Source organism: Bradysia coprophila, unplaced genomic scaffold (genome assembly GCF_014529535.1).
Source record: "Bradysia coprophila strain Holo2 unplaced genomic scaffold, BU_Bcop_v1 contig_313, whole genome shotgun sequence".
Taxonomy (NCBI): Eukaryota; Metazoa; Arthropoda; class Insecta; order Diptera; family Sciaridae; genus Bradysia; species Bradysia coprophila.
In genome coordinates this window covers 92,506-110,678 of record NW_023503572.1, presented here as the reverse complement: position 1 = coordinate 110,678, position 18,173 = coordinate 92,506, and the positions used below count along the sequence as shown (strand labels likewise).

General features: G+C 37.5%; 1 protein-coding gene across 1 annotated transcript in view; it reads left to right on the top strand.

Annotated features, from left to right (window-relative positions):
• The first annotated feature begins 1,826 nt into the window (after window positions 1-1,826).
• LOC119079212 (multidrug resistance-associated protein 4-like) overlaps window positions 1,827-18,173 on the top strand; it is a 53,717-nt gene continuing 37,370 nt past the window's right edge. The window contains exon 1 of the mRNA XM_037186999.1: window positions 1,827-1,987. The gene's annotated coding sequence lies outside the window, so the exon portion shown is untranslated. The remainder of the gene's footprint in view (window positions 1,988-18,173) is intronic.

Genomic DNA, 18,173 nt, shown 5'->3' with positions numbered 1-18,173 from the left:
CTGTCACTTTTACGTTGCTATGTAAATCCACAGTTAAGATATCCGGTGATTGATACACTGACCCTACGCCATATATTCTGCTAGCGGGTGTTATTCACAATTTGTTTTTAAAATATGTGTTTCGTAGTTATTTTGTCCGGGGTTATTTTGTCCGAAAGTTATTTTGTCCGAACGCCATACCTCCAACTAAAAATCAAAAGTCAAATTTTTAATTTTTAGAAATTTAATTGGAGATTATTCTCGACTCCCTTAGCATTTTCCGGTGTGCCTAAAGTTGACAAGTCGCAATAACCGGCAAATTGTTAAGATTACCCCGATTACGCTCTAACCGAGAACATTGTCCATTTTGTTTATCGGAATCTTTGCGTGATGTACCGTAAAAAACAAGAAGTGTCCAAACAGACCTTTTTTTATTAGTGACGCTTACGCTAACGCTAATTTCGAAAAATGTTAGCGTTGCTAAACTTATTCGCGAATCGAAAAAAGTTAGCGCGCTAGTAGCGGCCGCTAATAGCGATCACAAATGTTTCGCTAAAAGATCTTATGAATAAAACGATATTTTAATTTATAAATTTTTTTACATTTAACAACGACCACTTTCAGGATGACTTTTTAAACGAGCCATCAGAACAGTCGGAGCGTTTGGGTCAGAAATCAGACATTTTTATATGAAAAACGCGTGCGAAACGGGGGGGGGGGGGGTTAAAAATTAACCGTCCACCGCGTGCGTAATTTGTGAATGGCCCCTAAAGATAGTAGATAAAAGTTCGACAGTAACGTAGTAACGTTCCGAAAATAAATGTTGAAGATTATACCTTTTTACGGCAGTTGCAAAAGATTGTGTATAGTAGCTATTTGCATACTAGTGATGAACAATTGGAAAGTCAATCTTTCATGAAAATTTTGTTAATCCAAAGCATGAAATAGTAGATTACATTGGATGCTGCGGAGGTAGTTTATTAGATGAGGCATCAATTTTGTGATACGAGCCGAACTCACAAGCGTGGTTTTAACGTTTTAAGCAACAATCTTTGGAAACGGTTATTTTTACAAGTGGAGTGTAATGAGTCATCAAAACAGTAAGAGCGTTTGCTGCGACTGAGTCCCGTACGAACCCGTGTATATCTATTGCATAAGTGATCCTAGTGCGTCTGTCGCCCTACTTTGATCGCACGCCTATTACGCTCGCAAACGTAGTTGAAGTAAAACTATTATGAAATGTTTACATCTTAGAAATTGCTCATACCGTAATTACGAAGCCCCGTACGACATTTATTTCAAATGTAACACAAATTTCAAATTGACCTAAGGCTTTAATTTATTATATGGACTAGTTGCTGCCTCAGTCCAAGGACCCAGATTAAAAAATTTTCAACCAAATTCTAAAAAAAAAATTATTTTCGATTAGCTACCAAATAAAACAGAAATTAAGAAAATCTTTTTTTCCTGGTTGGTATGTTCAATACCTATCTAATAAAGCGAGAGTAGTCGAAATCCGTTGAACTTTAGCCGACCTACTTGCAAAAACTGCAATTACCCAAAGCTCTACCTGGGGCCCCTACTCGAGAAAAGTCGACATCGCTCATCTTCGCACTTAGCCTTCATCTTGTCATTTCCTAACACGAAGAAAACGAATTTCCGGAATCGGACAACCACAATAGGTTTTCCCTTACACAGAAAATCGAATTCGACGCGCTACAAACCCATAAGACCCAAGTATATCTTGTGCGAAAATATGATTTTAATCGTGCTATTTATTGTACAGCAAAAAAACGTGCAATTAAAATTGTAGCAAATTCATTGACTTATTAGTTGTAGAACTGTTTTCGAACGAATCAGTTAACTATCGCAACTTATTGGTTACAAAACGTTTATACAGCAATTGATTGGAATGAGGTGAATTGGTTGTATACGGCAGTGTTATGAATTATGTGAGTTAACAAGAATTATTTACATTGTGGTTGGTGAATCGTTAATAAACAAGTAAGTGAATTGAATAGTAGATTATTGCACTGGTCCATTAAATGCGTTATTAATGTTTGTATATATACTACAAGAATAACAATAAAAAACAAAAATTACATTACCAGGAGGTCCGATGTATTATATTTTTGCTGGTATCGTATCCGCGTACACATAAAACCTGAGTTGTGAACGGTTTTAATAGACCAGTGCAATATTCTGCTTTGAATTGTAGGTGAAACCTTATATCTATACCTTGTTCTGTAAAAATTATTACAAAACAAGATAGTAAAGGTCCCCACGCGGTCAAAAAAATCATTCCCTTTTGTCTCCGTTTACGTAAGCCACGCCTCTTTCCTATTGTTAAAAACGATCTGTCAAGAAAACGGAGGCAAACGAGAATGATTTTTAGCATATTCGGGTCGGCCCTTCGTGAGTTAGGGCCGCCTGAGTGCTTTAAGGTCTTTTGGGGATATTTACGGCAAAAAAAACGATGAAAAAATGCAAATGAAACGGCAAAAGATAGGTATTGTCGATACCAATCCAGGAAAAAAAAGTTTATTAAAATCGGGTGAATGGACCGTGAGTTAGGGCCCTAGAAGTGAAAGGCTACTCGGCCCTAAGTGTATTTTGCATATAACTCGAGTAAATTTCATCCTTTTTTCGTAATTTTTGTTTCATTTGAAAGGTAATCGAAGCCCGAATATAATGTGGCGAAAAATGTTTGAAATTTGGGTCCTTGGACTGAGGCCGCTCCTCGGCCCTAAGTGTATTTTGCATATAACTCGAGTAAATTTGATCCGATTTTCCTAAATTTTGTTTCATTTGAAAGGTAATCGAACACCGAATAGAATGTTGTTGAAAAAATAAATAAATTTGGGTCCTGGGACTAAGGCCGCTACTCGGCCCTAAGTTTATTTTGCATATAACTCAAGTAAATTTCATCCCTTTTTCCTAATTTTTGTTTCATTTAAAATGTAATTGAACACAGAATAGAATGTTGTGGAAAAAAATTTAAAATCTGGGTCCTTGGACTAAGGCCGCTCTACGGCCCTAAGTGTGTTTTGCATATAACTCGAGTAAATTTGATCCGATTTTCCTAATTTATTTTTCATTTGAAAGGTAATCGAACACCGAATAGAATGTTGTTGAAAAAATAAATAAATTTGGGTCCTGGGACTAAGGCCGCTACTAGGCCCTAAGTGTATTTTGCATATAACTCGAGTAAATTTCATCCCTTTTTCCTAATTTTTGTTTCATTTAAAATGTAATTGAACACAGAATAGAATGTTGTGGAAAAAAAATTTAAAATTTGGGTCCTTGGACTAAGGCCGCTCTACGGCCCTAAGTGTGTTTTGCATATAACTCGAGTAAATTTGATCCGATTTTCCTAATTTATTTTTCATTTGAAAGGTAATCGAACACCGAATAGAATGTTGTTGAAAAAATAAATAAATTTGGGTCCTGGGACTAAGGCCGCTACTCGGCCCTAAGTGTATTTTGCATATAACTCGAGTTAATTTCATCCGATTTTCCTAATTTTTGTTTCATTTGGAAGGTAATCGAAGGCCGAATAGAATACTGTTGAAAAAATAAATAAATTTGGGTCGTTGGACTAAGGCCGTAACTTGGCCTTAGGCCTCTCAATAAATTAAAATTTTAGGTCAACTTGAAATTTTTGTTCCATTTGAAAGGAACGTCGTACGGGGCTTCGTAATTGCGCTATGCGCAATTTCTAAGATGTACACATTTCATAATAATTTGACTTCAACTACGTTTACGGGTGCAATAGGTCTACGGTCAAAGTAGGGTCACTAGACAGACGCACTAGGGTCACGTACGCAATAGATATACGGTTTCGTACGGGGCTCAGTCGCAGCAAACGCTCCGACTGTTCTGATGGCTCGTTTTTTACTACGATTGCAGCTTTGGTATTTGGCCAACTGCATACTGTGGTTTTTAAAGCATGCACGTACATTTTCTTGTATAACTTCGTCAGGAAACACCTGAATGGATAATGCTTCAAATCTTAAAATTTACAGGTTCGGCTTTCATTCCATGACTAGGAAGCATGATACTAATCCTTTATTTTACATACCTCCCGCTTCCATTCAAGTGTTTCGTGATAAAGTTATACAACAAAATGTACGTGCATGTTTCAAAAAACTCAGTTTGGAATTGGCCATTTAATGATTCATTTAATGTCCTAATATCTTCTTCTGTAATGTCACAATACCGACCAACTTCAAATTAAAACTATTAAGTTCGAGCTCCAGTTTCAAAATGTTTTTTTTTTAGATAAAAGCAATATCGATAATCATGCTAACATTAGGCAGCCGCACGAGTTGAATTTCTTATTTTGAGATAATTCACATTTTCTAGCTGCCTACTTATCAATAGTTTTGCGGATCCTTTCAAACATGGAGAAATAACTTTTGTCAAGTTTGTTCGTCGAGATCTCATAAAATTCTTCCCACCTCGATAACATCTTAGGAGTGTGCTGTTCATATTCACCTTTGGTCTGCAAGTAGCGATTATAAAATTCGTTGAGGGTAACAAACTTTCAAAACGGACTGAGGATCCTGAGGAAGAATTGAGAAAAACAATTTCCTTCACCACCACCTCCATCTGTAGAATTATAGGACTTTGTGAGATGATTTTTTTTGGTTCCCCTTCTGGATTTTTGGGATTATTGAGGTGGTAGGCTGGTTCCTACAATTCCATCGCACCACATATTCTCAATTCGAGAACTTTGGGATTCGTATAGCTTACTCAGATGCTTGCAAGATTCACTTCTGGTTTTTTGGGTACCGCTTCACGTGGCCCGCATTCCCAATTCAAGAATTTTAGGAATCGTATGGATTACTAACTCAGATACTGTTAGGGTTACTTTCCGTTTTTTTGGGATTATTGAAGTGGTTGCAGGTTGCGTATTGAAAAAATTACCAACCCGTTTTCGAGATTTCGAAGTTGGAAAGTCCCCAGAGCCGTACTGTTTGAAAACGTTTTTATTTCCATCAGCAATACATTTTTAAATTTCCAAAAGAATTGGTATCAGTCAACAAACCATTAAGAAGGCTTAATTTAATGTTTTATATAGCCACTAGTGCATATCCGATGATGCCTAGCGAAGAATCTTTGCGTCACACAAAAAATGCACTTGATGCGCGTAAATATGAAAAGAGATTGAGATTTAAAAACGTGTTATCTGTCATGTGTATTCAGTACAATGACAAATGATAATAATTTAGCGGCAACAACAGCAACAATATTCGTTCGTTATACTGGTCCCGTTTTAATTGTCGTACATGCATTCCTTTCTTACCACTCAGCATTTCAATAGAAATGTGCTGTAGTAAGTAATTCGTGGGACGTCTTTCGCCACCTTTTGTTATATAATAACTGAAAGTTTCCATTCATTTTTGCGGTGTGTATTTTGTTATTTCAATCGGGTGTAATTGCTAGCTACATACCTTAGTGTTCAGTGTTTTTGTATTTTAATTTATTCGATTTTGAAGTGTTTTCTGCAAATTTTATGGTGAGTCTCTCATTTTCGAAAATTAATCTACAACCATTGTTCACACAAGTGTAAGTGGAATGTGGAAGGGGTAAAGGAACAACTGGGCCACTTTGAATGAGCCAACGACGAGATTGTCCAATCTAACCAAGAAAATGTGTTGGAATTTTCCCTTTGTTGAATTGCAACGTTTTCTTACTCACAAAATCGTTGACATTTTTGGAGTAGTAGGTTGCCCGTATGTGTAAGAACATTTAATTGACAACAAGGTTCCAGAAAATTTTCGACCACTCTCGACCGAACGTCTTTTGTGATACATAGTAGCCAAGCTCTATGCCACGAAGGATATTTTTAGCCCATACGAAGTTGGGACAGCTATGCCGTTTGTAACATGTTGATTTCGAAGCATACAGTAAGGGAAAAGAGTTTGCCTATACTCATAGATGATGAATCCACCATTAAAAAAGGCTGATGCTATTCGACCGCGCGGTCGAATAGCCAGTCCCAATGGTGAAGACTATTCCAAATAGGCGAATAGACAGTTCTACTTGTGTAGACAATTCAACCGCGCGGTCGAATAGCCAATTCAACCGCGCGGTCGAATAGCCAATTCTGGTAGTGAAGACTATTCGGCATTGCGGCCGAATAGCCAATCCTGATAGTGTAGACCGCTAAAAAAATGGTGGAATAAAATTTCGCGCCGCGCGAAATTTTATTCAGGCCCGCACTGGCTGTACTGGGCGATCGGGCGAGGCCCGATGCGCCTTTTGCTTTTTGGCGCTCCTGAGACCAAAAAAGTTTATTTAGGCGCCTCTGAACCTTTTTCAGCCAATTCGCCCGATGCGCCTTTCGGTAGCCAGTCCGGGCCTGATTTTATTCCACCATTTTTTGAGCGGTCATATAGTCTTCACTATCAGGATTGGCTATTGACAATTGGCTTAATTATATAGACTAGACCGCTGAAACCTTTGTATATTCATATTTTCAAATTCGCGCTGCTTTTTGATTACTGGAAACAGTGTAATCTGGTCGCAGTTCATATTTTTAATCGTAAACACTACGAGCGATCGCAACTAACTTCACATAAGTATTTCTCGTGTGCATTAAAACAGAATTTTATCTGTTGTGTTTGTCAAAAATGGAGTATTTTGTTTTAAATAAAGAATTTAGTAGTTTTGAAGAGGTATTAGTAGCTAAAAGTGGTTACGAGAAGGTCCACAATATCATTCTTAACAAAAGTGACTGCCACAAAATAAAGGGTGCCGATTTAGTCAAAAAAAATGATTTACTACCGTTTGTCATTGGAAAGCTATTGTATTTAAAACGGTTGCTACATCATTATTGGCTCACTAACAAAGATTTAACAACCAAAAACATACAGAATTATTGAATTTTAGAAGAAACCACATCAGCCCAATTGTGACACCTACACCAAAATCAGTCATATTTGACTTCTTCGACACTCAACTGTTGTCTATTAACACGAAAAAATCATTTAAGAACAAAGGACACGAAGTAGCTGAGTTACAATCTCGAAATTTAAGATTCGTTTGTAAATTTCGTCGTAGAGCGACCTCGCTTCAAAAAATCTTACAAAAAGGGTACGCGTCGCGACCGATGAGTATCATGTTTGGTATCGTTACAAAGCTTAAGCGTAGGACTAAGCAACTGTACATATTTTGTTTAAAAAAAAGTACGTTGGAAGCGTTCCAGCAGTGCTCAAAGTTCGCCGAAGGTAGCGAAAAAAAGATGGTCAAAAATTGGCCATTAAAGACAACATCTCAAAAATCTGTTACTATTGGTTGATAGGGCTTGAAACCCTCTATCCATATCAACAATCCGAAACTTCCACGGTTACTTCCTTTCGAAGATGTCGCTCATTGAAAATCGTATATTTTCAAATTTCGCCTTCAAACGGAAAAAGATTTCTTCGCACCGGAGCTGTGTGATCCAAGATGGGCTAAGCAATATTATAGGAATTCACACCCAGCATTAAATATGAATGGAGAAATTCCAACAGTATCGCCGATATATGTTCAACGAATTCAGACTCCTGCCGAAAAGGATAAATACAGAGCGACTGCTGGTGTTACAAAAGAAATAAATTCTCTAGTGACATCCATGACAACTAGTGAATTCACGTTTGTACTGGACAAGTTAAAAAAATTCAGAGACGATCTAGCAACGAATGGCGGATCGACTGAAAATATGGAAAATGAAAATCATTTTTCAATTGAAGTTAGATCGTCAGGTCGACCGAAGGATACCGAAAATAATGTTATTGGATTGAAACGAAAGAGTTAACCAAACACCTGTAGTAAGAAGAAAGTCAAGGTAGTACTAAGTCTAAGTTTATACTAATTTACACAATAGGTCGCTCGCCAAAGGTTCAACAGTCAAAAAAATCAACTGCTTCAAAGCGATCGTGTGCTAAGAAAACGTAGTTAATCTTTAGTGTAAGATCAGAACGAATTCCTTGACGAAATCGAAATGTTGGATTTTATACAAAATAAATACGTTCTAACGCAATTTGAAACGATAATTGTTGATTTGTGTCATAAGAAAGGCGGTCGAATAGCCTCCACCGTGCGGTCGAATGGTCTTCTTCACTAGGGTTGGCTATTCGACCGCGCGGTTGTTGTTGTTGTTCACCTTAAAAACCTCCATAACTTTTCCTACCCGATCAATGTTCTTCAGCAGATATACGGGAATCGAGGTGAGAAGAATTTGACCCATTGACATTTTTCGACCGTCATAATGACAATGATTGTCGTTTACGTTATCATTGGAAATGATCGTTTATGTTGGAAATTCTGGCGGATCTTAGATTTATCAGCTTGGGACGATCAAGGAAGATCTCGAAACACAGATGTGTTGATCCTTTTTTTCCATTGCCGGTCATCACGTAAATCATGGCAGCCTTCCCGTTGCCGACAGTAACCTTTCTAAGTCGTCAGGTCCTACTGCAGCAATTTCCGAAGGAACCACCTCATAGTCTCCCAGCATACTGCGTCTTAGTTGAAGAAATTTGGGGCAGTCACATATTAGGTGTGCACCCGTTTCTTCTTCTAGATCTTCTAGATCAGACCAGAGAGCCGCCGATTGTCAGCCGGCCAAAAACGGCGGCTGACGGCTAAAACGTCCGCCGCCGCCGGTGTTTTTGGTCGGCTGAATGCCGCCGCCACCTCTCTTAGAACGGCTGACTCGGCGGCTGATATATTTTATTTGACGATTAATTAAAATTTTTGAATTAAAATGTATAACAACCTTTTTAAATTGATTCTATTTTAGGACAGAAAAAAAATGAAAAGAAAAGTTATAAAATTGAAAAATTTCGTAAAAGGAAAAATATCTCAGTTTTAACTTTTTTTTGAATTTTTTCTTGACCCTAAATAGCAGTGCTACCAAATGTGATCCACGCAACCTAACACATCGACAGATGACTGAAAATTAGCAGGAATGATAGTTCTTTGAAAATACTTTTAAGTGGAGTGTAGTACAAGTGAAATTTATTCATTTGAATGTCTCAAAGTTAGTGTTGCCAATAGAATTTCACTTTTACTCCACTCCACTCAAAAGTATTTTCAAAGAACTATCCGTAGCTACTAACGGGCAAAGGTGAGCATCGCCCACCCTGAGCAGAGCAAAAAACCGGTTTTTCTTCAATTTCACCATATAAAAATATTTTTGTCGTACTTTTGTCCACCCTGAGAGATCCAGCCAGCTACGGCCCTGCTTCCTGCGAATTTTCAATCTTTTGCCGATATGTGATTCTACGCTTCGACGAATTTCGGCAACCTTAAATCGCCTCCAAGAGGGTTACTATTTCATCTAGGAGAACCACTTGAGAGGGTAACACCTGACAAATTCAGACTTTCGTGTTTGAGACACACTGAAATGAAAAAACTTTCACACATGTACTCTACACTATATTCTTTAATACTTCAGCTTTTGTTTAAAAATATGCAAGAAAATGTATACTACACTACTACAGCCGCCGCCAGTCGACTTTTTTACCGGCGGCTAAGCCCAGTCGCCGTCACCTCTATTAGAACGGCTAAGCCGACTCAGCCGCCGGCCACCAGATCTTTTGGGACGGCTAGCCGCCGCCAACGATTTTTCCTCGGCTCTCTGGTCTGTTCTAGATGTGCCGATTCAGCCCGCAATGTCCCGATTTCGGTCCATTTTGAGCAACTCTTTGGCCCATTTTTCGTTAGGCCTGGCGAAGAAGCATTTCGTGTGAATGCCTCCGTTGTACGCTTTCCAGCGTTCCGCGTGTTTACGCTTAAACTAGTCTTCCAATGCTCTTTTACACTCCGACTGGGGAATCGGAAGATATGGTTCTGGCCCGTTTGCTTATCAGCTTCTTCATTTCCCTCCACGCCAAAATGTCCCGGTACCCAGACCAAATTGATCCGATTTCTCAGACGAAAGGTATTCCTAACATTCCTTCATCAGCCTGGAGATGACTACAGGCGATACGAGCGCCTTTATCATTCCTCTATGATCAAAATGTAAGTGCAAATAAATACGTGTGCACTTCTGTTAGAATTTCTTTTTCGATTCTTATCAACTACTTCTCTATGACATAAACAAAAGGAACGTATTCACTGGCTACAAAACGTATTGCATTCATAAGTTATTGGTACAAAATAATGATCTTGATACATGACACAAAAGCAAACAATAACTACAATGATGTAACATAAAATGGCAACAACAGATATGAACGGTGACCTTGTTTATTCGAAACAAATATTTGCGTGCGACGTGCGTTGCATTTCATACAACTTAACGAAAAATTTGATTTATAGATTGAATACATCGATATAATATACTGTAGATAATGAGACACGAAGAACGAAATTTCGGAAATATAGCACACATACAAGTGCAAAAAATACGAATCACAACACAAAACGAAGAGAAAAGGGAAATTGAGAAATGCAGAGTTTCAATTATTTTCAAATATTTGTATGACATTATTGCACGCGCTTTCTCAAAACGTAAGTTACGTTACACATACATCCATGTGATCTTTCCGCAATAAATTTGCTTTGATATTACTTATCTACCCTATATTATATCGATGATTGAACAGCGTTTGCTGCGACTGAGCCCCGTACGAACCCGTTGCGTACATGACCCTAGTGCGTCTGTCGTCCTGCTTTGACCGTAACCCTAAACTTTTTTTCCTGAATGGGTATCGGCAATACCTATCGTTTGCCGTTTCATTTACATTTCAATCGTTTATTTTGCCTCCATCAGAGGGATTTTTTTGAAAATAGAACAGGCTCCGTCGAAGCTATTTGGCGACATTTTGTTTACATGCCCAGATAGCCCTTGGCCCCAATAGTCTAAAACCGCAGTCGTTTAATTTTGATATTCTTTTTATTGGCTGGGGAACTTCCACCAAAAGTCGAAAATTGTTGTTTTTTGTACGTGATTTACTGCCGCTACAGGCTATGGACATAAATGTGTGGGGGTTCATTGTGCAACGCAGATATATAAAAGTCGATGCTTATCATTCAACGAGTAGTTCATTACTAACTCCAATCGTATTCGATTCAGCACGTGTTAGTTTCTTAAATTCTTTGACTAGCCATTTCGCTATGTTTTCAGTCGATGCATCGATGTTAGAGGCAACTGGTCGCATTTTCAGATCTTCAGCGTTGTTCAAATCTGTCAGTTTATGTGTCTTCGCATATCCATACAATCTCGGTACCTGTGGATTGCTCACTTTCCACTTTCGTAGCTCTCTTTGCGGGTTGCTGCACAGTAGATTGCCATGTTTCTTCAGTACATTATCCACTTTGTTCTTCATCTGGCCCAACGGATCACTTTTCAACTTCTCATATCCACCCTCTTCAATGAGTTTTTCCATTCTAATGCCATAGTCTGCCTTGTCTAGAATCACAATATTATTGCTTTTGTCCGCTTTAGAAATCACAATTGGCTTGTTTCTTAGGTTTGTGGCAATGTTAACCATCTTCGTTGCCTCATCATTCCGTTTCCAACTAGTCTTCATGTTTTTGATCGTGCGTAGCGACACTTCATTTATCTCATGCTGCTCATCATCCGGTAATTTATCTGTTGATGCCATAATGTCTACTAACACCGCCGAAAGGACTTTCTGTCAAAAATGCACATGAGTTCATGAATAAGGTGAAAGACGTAAAACTAAAAAGGACAGAGACAATGGGTTCTTATGACGTAGTTTCATTATACCCGAGCATTCCGTTAAATGAAACTATGATGATGCTGAGAGATTGGCTGAGGATAAACAACGTTAGCGAGAGCCGAATCGAAATGTATATGGCGGCATTATGTATGGAGCAGAATGTTTTCAGATACAACAATGAATACTACATACAGAGAGAGGGAGCAGCGATAGGAAATTCACTGTCCGGATTCATGGCTGAACATTACATGTGTGGTTTCGAAACTAGGCTAGAAAAACATCCATTATTTCCACGAGTATACGTTCGATTTGTGGACGACATTTTCACAGTCCAAAACGCCAGAAAAGTGAATGAAACTTTGAAATTGTTTAATCAACAAAATCCGAAAGTGCAATTCACATATGAGGCTGAAAAAGACGGAAAGATATCGTTTCTGGATACAATGGTCAAGCGAGTGGATGGTAATTTAGAATTCGAAGTGTTTAGAAAACCATGTGCGACGAAACGAGTAATACCGTATGACTCTAATCAAGATATTAAGCATAAAATGGCCGCGTTCCATTCCATGGCACATAGACTGACTAGCTTCGAGTTGTTACCAGAGGCATATGACAAAGAAAGGAAAACAATACTGGAGATAGGCTATGTGAACGGGTACAAAAGGAATAACATTGAGTGTATAATCCGAAAACATGAAAGGAAGAAAGAAATGCTAAATTATTCGACGTTCTATGGTCTGAAAAAAGAACCAGATGATGAAGAAAAGACCCGAGTCAGCATGGAATACGCACCTGAAATCACGAGAGCTTTAAGACCGATCTACAGAGCCAATAATATTGAATTGGTGCACCGTAGTGGAAACAATTTACGCCAATACCTAGGGTCTTCAAAAGATAAAGTGCCAGAATTTCATAAATCAGGAATTTACCAAATTAATTGCCTGGAAGATTGTGATTACCGGTATATAGGAAGAACAGTGAGAAGAGCAAAGACCAGATTTGGTGAACATATGGCTGACTGGATCAACGAAAATGGATCAGCAGTGGCAGCACATTTGTTGAGTCACAATCATGAAATCACTGACGACCAGTTATCTATTTTAAGACCGTACAGTGACGAATACAAAATCGATTATATGGAAGCAGTATATATAAACAAGCGTAGAGACAAGCCATTGATGAACAAAGTCTTCGGTATCACATCACCATTGTTGTCATTGGTGGACATAGTGAAGGACAGGTCCAACATAAGAAGGAGAAACGCCAAACAGTAGGCTACGAACAAATAGACCAGACTTTTCTAGAATGGAAAGTACCAGTAATTTGTAGCACATACAGTAGTTTTCAATTCGATCATAGAAGAGTATAGAATGTTCGGTTTTATATAGATTTGTATAAATTCAGGAGTTATATGTGTACTTGTAATTAGTTTAAAGGAGTCAAAGGCTTGATAATGGTCGTATATAGACCGAAACGTTGCCAATAAAAATATTTGGTGTGATTTAAATGGTGTTTTTCTTTTAAACAAATTATTCTTCAAAGTAGTTAAATTAATCGCATCGGTGTTCGAAAAAACCTTCAGAAATATCTGTCGTAAAAAGTTGTAAGCATAGATATCTTCCATGTCCTGTACCATTGTTTGAAAATAATAAAAATAATGTTACAGTCAAAGGCCGGAAATTTTGATGAGCTTCAAAAGGTGACATTTCGTACCTGGCGAATGTTTATTTTTAGTTCCTCTCATCTTGGAACTTAGCCTCACTATTTAAACTACCTTTCAGGGGAAAGAAAATTTTGAAATCGGATTTGATTTACTCAAGATATCGACGTGACGAACGGACAGACAAAATTTTTATTGCGGATTCGTTAGCTATGAACATAGGCAAACACTTTGCCCTTACCGTCTGTTTCGAATTAGCTACTTCGGAAGGGCTAAAAAGATCCAAACGATTTCATTGTGTCTTGAAATCACAACTCATCTTTCAATCTCTTTATTTAAACTTCACTTTATCTCCAATTAAAATCGTTTGAAGCAATATTGAAAGTCCTGTCCGGAGTAACAGTTATTATAACGGATAGCACTGTAACTATAAGTGATGATTTTACAGCTAAATGTAGTCATATAGCTCAAGATAGCCAAGTCATATAATATGCTGATAATTAGTAATTTTCAGAATTAAAATCAATCAAAAACCCTTACGCACAAAACTACACTGCTACTAATCGTGAGATTTTCTAACACTTTTATGTTTTAACTAGTTGAATCTTACGGGTTACTCGCTGACTCGGTACATCAGAACAGAGACAATCACAAAAGCTTTCCCCTTACTCATGCATTCTTATTCGACGTGTTGCAAACGACTGATAATAGACAACGTCAGATTTTTTTAACGCTAAATGCCACACACTAACGCTAACGCTAAATCCGTACGGTAATGGCAAATTCCGACGATAAAGGCAACATTAATGAGTTAGTTGACGCCATATTGCTCTTAAATTTAACTTCTGTGAGGCCAGCAATATCAGGCACTTTTTCATCTCTGAATATATCAGCAATCGCTGTTTGAAATTTAAAAATTAATTCATTGCCATAATTCTAGGGTCCATTAATTTGAGATTTGTCATTTATTTGCAAGAAATTTGCAAAAATTAAAAATTTATTTATGAACAATGGATACATGGTCGGCCATTTTGATGTAAGACTAAAGAATCAAATGCAGTGCAAGATGAAATAGAATCAATTCGAATTGGAATCAAAAATGGCGGACCATGTATCCAACATGGCGTCAACTAACTCATTAATGTTGCCTTTGTCGTCGGCATTTGCCATTACCGTACGGATTTAGCGTTAGCGTTAGTGTGTGGCATTTAGCGTTAAAAAAATCTGACGTTCTCTAGTAAACCTAAAAGATCCTCGTAGTTCGAACGAGTTTGACTAGAATTTAATCATATAAATATCACGATTGCACCGCTCCGGCACCATATTATTTATATAAATAACGAACGATGATAATATGCGTTCTTCTGTTGAGTGTTTCAAATTTGTATATGTTTGATCATTAAGAATTGAAGAACGCTAAACACAACTTGTGAAATGAGTGAATCACATGCGCTATATCGATTATGCACACATTCTCAGGCATTTATATGTAAAGTTTGCTGCATTCATGAACGTAGCGATAGCGGAGTTCTTGACGCAGTTGCCTTCTTTTTGGTGATTAGACGTTTGGACAGCTACACTTTTTTTATTTTCGTTGTAAAATCTCATCGGTAAAATTCCCATCGACATCATTTGAAATTGATTACGATTAGGCGCAGAATGCGTCACCAAAACTGATATCAAGAGTTTTGAAAGTTTAATTTCGTGGGATTGAATATATGCTACGACAACTTATTTTGTTAAATCATGGGACAAAGTGGCAGATGATTTAACTATTTTTCATTTGTACATTCTTTCAGGACGTATTTTTCCTCAACATCTGCTACTTGTGACGCAAAATTTTTTAGATAAAATTTGTCTTCTAGAATTTTTTTGACCTAATTTTTACTTTGACAATTTTTGCGTACAAGCGCAGAATGCGTCACCTACCGCAATATCAGTAAGAAAAGAAGTCTGCCCAGGAACCTGCGTCACTTTTACCCTTTGAGTGTTTTTGACTGATATCAGTTGTTTTGGAAGTTTGGTTTGATTTTCTGTTATGTTATTTGGTTGCGATTTATATCCTCTACATCTTCCATCCGAAAACGTGAAATCTCGCGAACATACTTTTTCCAAAAAAGTGTTTTTTCGACGTTTCAGAAGATACACTATCCGAATCTGCAATTGAAAATTTAGGAACTAATCTTGGATCACCTCACTTATATCGAAAATATCCCAAATCCATCCAAAAATCCGATAGAAGTTAGGAAGTGCCAGAGAAATCATCTCTCATCCCAAAATTTAGGAACCAACCTTGTAACACGTCACTTATGAACCAACCTTGGAACACCTCACTCATGTCGAAAATAACCCAAATCCATCGAAAAATCCGATAGAAGTTAGGAAGTGCCAGAGGAATCATCTGTCATCCCAAATTTTATTTTCACCATCCTCGGCGAAGCTTGGACTCATCTGTAGTACACAGGTTGACTCTGTCTGCAACAAAACAATAATGCCTGATCAGCCTGCAGTCTAAGCTTTACAACGATACCACACTCGCCATACCAGCCTCACAACAAGTATCTGTTACGAGATTTTGTTTGCAGCAAGGTCTCTCTACGCCAAAATTTTCAATTTATCATCTATCTTCAAGTGTCAACACAAATGTGCGTCTCTACAAGGCTAGCTAAAAGTTTTTTTTCAAAATGGTTTTACTCGACTAATCGCGAGAAAACGATTTTGGGCCCCTTTTGGCAGACCCTTACTTCATGACCTCGAGTGTCGACAACAAAATAAAGTTCACCAAACGTAGTACTACGTTTTACTCGCAAACGTTCAACGAATCGAATGAGCTATAATTCAATAATATCTGTGACCCCTTGTCTCAAAATGTCTGATTTTGTTCGATGTTTTGGCGATATCACTCTTAATTGTAAAAAGTATTGGTAAAATTTACAGAATTAACAACATGGGACCAGCGCGCCATCTTTATTATTCACTAGAAGCTGTTACAATTTACATGTAAAAGTATCGGGATTTTTCTCAGAGAGGCAAACCAAATCTCCTTTAAATTTTAGAATTTGAGCTTTCAAATTTTGTTATTTAAATTCGTCACTTTCAATCAACTTTATAAAAAAAACAACTCATTTTTTTGACATAGTGTAGAATAATTTTTAGTTGCTATTTGTGTATGGAATTGAAATAAATTCATATGCGAGAACCTAATTCAGAAAAGTCAGAAAATGCGGCAAGATTATACAGGAAGCTACCTTCCGTACCCAGAAATTATCACTTCAGATAAAAACAAGTGAAAAAAAAATCGCACTTTGAAGAGGTGTGTTCAATTAATTTTTTTGTATTTGATCAATTTCTTATTAAAAATGTGAGACGACAATTCCAACAAGAACATAGCTAACGTCGACCCGTACGAAACACCTATTCGTGTCAAAAGGCTTTAATGTAGAACTCTTTATTTCTCTTACTTCATTTTCTTCTCTACTGAAAATCTATTCTGTCGTTGGCGGATGTTTTGGAACGATTTGTCGTTCGATGTTGATAGTTTTCCAGTCGATAAATAAGTAAGCCGACACTTGTACGATGACCGTTTATTCAAGTTTTCAGTGCTACAAATTACTGTACAAATGAAAGTTAGGTTATGATCTTACAGCTAAAGCAAATCGTACCTACGTTTGTATCTTGACTGGATTTTCTTACAACTCGTGGGTCTTAGCTCAAAACAATACGTCCTTTGACGAATCTATAATTTAAGACACAGTTAGGCAACTCTACTGGGGTTTCAGTTACAAACGAAATTACCGAATGGTCAAACGAATAATTCGACAAAGCGTTCAGCGTCTAGGACGTGTTTGGGCGAAAATGACCGAATCTGAAGATAAATTTATACCACTTTAGTATCCAGATATTCAGATATCACGGCCGTACTGTTCAATTATACTTACAAACTACGATTCGATGCAAAACTGAATTATTTCTACAATTCAAATAGTTCACGCGTTTTCGCATCGATCGGAAATTAAAGAGAAAAATTTGACATTTTGAATGGGAATGATGTTGGCTCAGATTCGTTGTGTTGTGAGATTGTGACCGTGATAAGCGCCAGCTAATTGTCGTTGCTGGCAGTAACATATTCGCCTTTTAAAATTACTTACATTTTCCACTCTTTGCCTTGTTATCATATACAAATAAATTGCCGGAGGCAATATAGACAGCCCCGTACGAAGTCAAATTTCATAAATTCCTATTTAAACAGCTATATACCGCTACATTTACCTATATTTCACTATAAATAAACATTTCACAGATGAATATGCTATTATATAGCTCCATATGCCAGTATATAGCTCAATATAGCTGTATATAGGTATATATAGATGTCCATATATAAAATGCCCGAAACACCCTACACACATAACCAATTACTTCTATGTTAACAGAAACTCTGTATGTACCATTTTTCCCACTTTATATCACTTTTACTAAAATACAATATGGCCGCCGGCAGCCATTTTGTTAGGAGACCGGAAATAGTACATACCGACTCTTTACATTCATTAATACCTTTCAAACAAAAAAAAAATCATGAAATTTAGTCAAAATTTACTCGAAATATTGACAAAATACTCCAAGTTCACTGTACGGCCGAGTAGCCGGATGAGAGCTCACTCCAAGAGACCTAGCTCACGCTACGGTAAACCTAATTTCATAAATTTTTCCCTGATTGGTACAATCAATACCTATATAATAAAGCGAAAGTAGACGAAATATGTTCAAATGTGGCCGACCTACAAGCAAAAACTGCTTGCCGCCCTGTGCCTGTTTCACACCAAGGGGTCTTACTCACGAGTCGGTCATCC